Source organism: Nestor notabilis, unplaced genomic scaffold, assembly GCF_000696875.1.
Source record: "Nestor notabilis isolate BGI_N333 unplaced genomic scaffold, ASM69687v1 scaffold8134, whole genome shotgun sequence".
NCBI lineage: Eukaryota > Metazoa > Chordata > Aves > Psittaciformes > Psittacidae > Nestor > Nestor notabilis.
The window spans coordinates 22,959-25,796 of record NW_009924203.1 but is presented as its reverse complement, the minus strand read 5'-3'; the positions used below and the strand labels follow the sequence as shown (position 1 = coordinate 25,796).

The 2,838-nt window shown below is 41.0% G+C and overlaps 1 protein-coding gene across 1 annotated transcript in view; it reads right to left on the bottom strand.

The window, feature by feature from the left end:
* Positions 1 to 2,838, bottom strand: part of LOC104404147 (serine palmitoyltransferase 2) — a 64,026-nt gene that overhangs the window by 50,445 nt on the left and 10,743 nt on the right. The window lies entirely within an intron of this gene.

The following is a 2,838-nucleotide window of genomic DNA, read 5'->3' as shown; positions in this document are numbered from 1 at the left end:
CCTGCTGAAAACTGCCAGGTGCAGAAAGACCTGTTTTTAGTAACGCTTTAACAGTGTTGAAATAAAACTTTCAGTGCACACCAACCATACCTGTTTTCAGCATCTGCTTAGCAGAAGCTGTTGTTAACAAAGGATAATGAATGAAGATCAACTAGGTAATGCTGATGAAGCTTTTGAACTCCTTTTGCTGACCAGTGTTGATCATATTATGGGGTACAGTTGGATCCTAGGACAGCCAAATCATATTTGCTGCTATTAAAAGAGGATTCAGCAGCAACATAAACCAAGTGCTCAAGGATTCCAAAGAGCAAAAACACAACCGGTGGTCCAGTATTACACATGTGAGTAACTTTATTAAAGTGGTTTGAGTTTTAAACTAATTAACTTGCAATATAGGTACCCAGGTAAGATATGAGTAATGATTAGCATCATATCTTACCAGCGGGGGAAAAAGAAACACCAAAAAACACCAAACAAACAAACAAAAAAAACACAAACAAACAAACAAACAAACAAGGGGAAAAAAGGGAAAGAAAAAAAATAAATCCCCAGAGTTTCATCAACCATGGGAGTCTCTGGGCTTTACTGAGGATTCTATCAATCATTGCCAAACAGGCTGTGCACATACAGACAATTGTGTACTGGGTGGTGCCAGAACTCAGGATTTATGGGAGCCCTTATTTGCAGACAATTAAGAACCCAAAAGTGCAGTGAGAAGCAACTTCAGGCAGCCAAAAAAACCCAAACCAACTACTTAGTGAATGTTCTGAAATGCTAAATGGCTCATTTGACAAGAACTCTTCTCTTCAGAAGACTGCATTTTCTGTTTGGAGTATTCTGTTTTGGAGTATAAGGGATCTCCTAGTGTCATAAGGCAGAAGCTTCGTACTACTTTAAGTGGACCAAAACCAAGTATGCTCATTTCTAACACAGGACAGACTGCTGTTATGTATGTATGAAAAGAGTTGGTTTTGTAAATGTGCAAGCTAATGTGCATGAAAACAGGTACGTTCTATACCTTAGTATTTACTGTTCAGATTCTCTCAGTGGCTACAAAACCTTGCAAAACTCAAATGTGAAAACTAAGGAGCTGAGTAAGGCATCTCAAGGGTATTCTCAGAAGGTATTAAATACATACAGTGTGATCCACGTACACTGAATTTCTCTCTGGCATCAGACTCAAAAACGTCTTTCATGACAGAAAGCATTTGATACTTAAAAATTAACAGATTAAAAGAAAAAGGCACCTGAGTATAAGGCTTCTCCTAGTATCATGAGGCAGAAGCTTCTTACTACTTTAAGTGCACCAAACTGTGCACTTCACAGTTACAAATAAAATAGCACGTGGGAAGACACTACAGCTAGTCAAGAAGAGATTCATCAGGAAGAAAAGTTGCCAGGAAGAACATGGCAGCAATTTTATTATCTGTACATATCACAAGTTGAAGAATTTACAAAGTGATCACAGTGGGAAAATAAATAAATGGAATAAAGGGAAAATAATTCACTACACAGGGACAAAGAGTTGCAATAGACTAACAGTGAATCATTTTCAAAAGAGGAAAAATCACCCTATTCTACTCTTAAGTAAGAGCTATTAGAACATACATCAGAAAATGCAAACAAAGAGCTCTCTTCCATTTCACTTTCCAGTAACTACAAAACCCTTAGTCTGAGACGCAGGACAGTCAGGCTGCATAGTGTACTGTTTTATGGCAATGTGCAATCGCAGCCCAGAAATCCAACCATATCCTGAGCATGACCAGCAGGTTGAGGAAAGTGACTCTTCCCTTGTACTCCACTCTCATGAGACCCCACCTGGGGTAGTGTGCTCAGTTCTGGGGCCCCCAACATAAGAAGGGTGTGGAGCTGCTGAAGCGGGTACAGAGGAGGGCCACAGAGATGATCAGAAGGCTAGAGTACCTCTACAATGAAGACAGGCTGAAAGAGTTGGGCTTGTTCAGCCTGGAGAACAGAAGGTTCCAGGGAGACCTTATAGCAGCCTTGCTAGTACCTAAAAGTGCCAACACGAAAGCTGGAGAGAGACTTAACAAGGGCATGTAGTTACAGGACAAGGGGGAATGGCTTTAAACTGCAAGGGGGTAGATTTAGATTACATATAGGAAGATATTCTTCACTAGGAGGGTGGTGAGGCCCTGGAACAGCTTGCTTGGAGAAGCGGTGGCTGCCCCACCCCTGGCAGTGTTCAAGGCCAGGCTGGACGGGGCTTTGAGTAACTTCGTCTAGAGGAAGGGGTCCCTGCCCGTGGTAAGGGGGTTGAAACTAGATGATCTTTAAGGTCTCTTACAATCCAAACCATTTTATGATTCTATGGAGCACACAGTAGACATCATCAGTGTTTACATCTGACCTTATCTCAAACAGCTTTTCTAATAGGATTCTGGTCCTTCGAAGAAAGGATTTTTCAGCTATCACTTAAAGATAATAAATTCTGTATGCACCAACATGCAATCCAGCTTATCTTTGTGTCTGACACATTTCTTAGTGTCTCAAGAGCATCCGTTGTCTTCAGCCAATCAGTCTGTTCATCAGCCACCATTTCATACACTAATTAGTAGCCTGAGGAAGCAAGCCTTAACATGCTAAACTCCCTCACAGAAAGAGATCTGGACTGCTACTGGTCCCATAATGCTACTTCCCAGAAAGATTTTTGCAAAGGTTAGAGATTCATACTGTGACCTATAGTTTCCATAGAGAATATCTGCAGGGGTTGCCACTGAAGAAAAACAAAACCAAACAAGTAGCTTTTAGAAAAATCCAACCAGCAGAGTCTTTGTTATATAAGCTTTTGCCAGTGACTTGAGCCATACCTTGCCA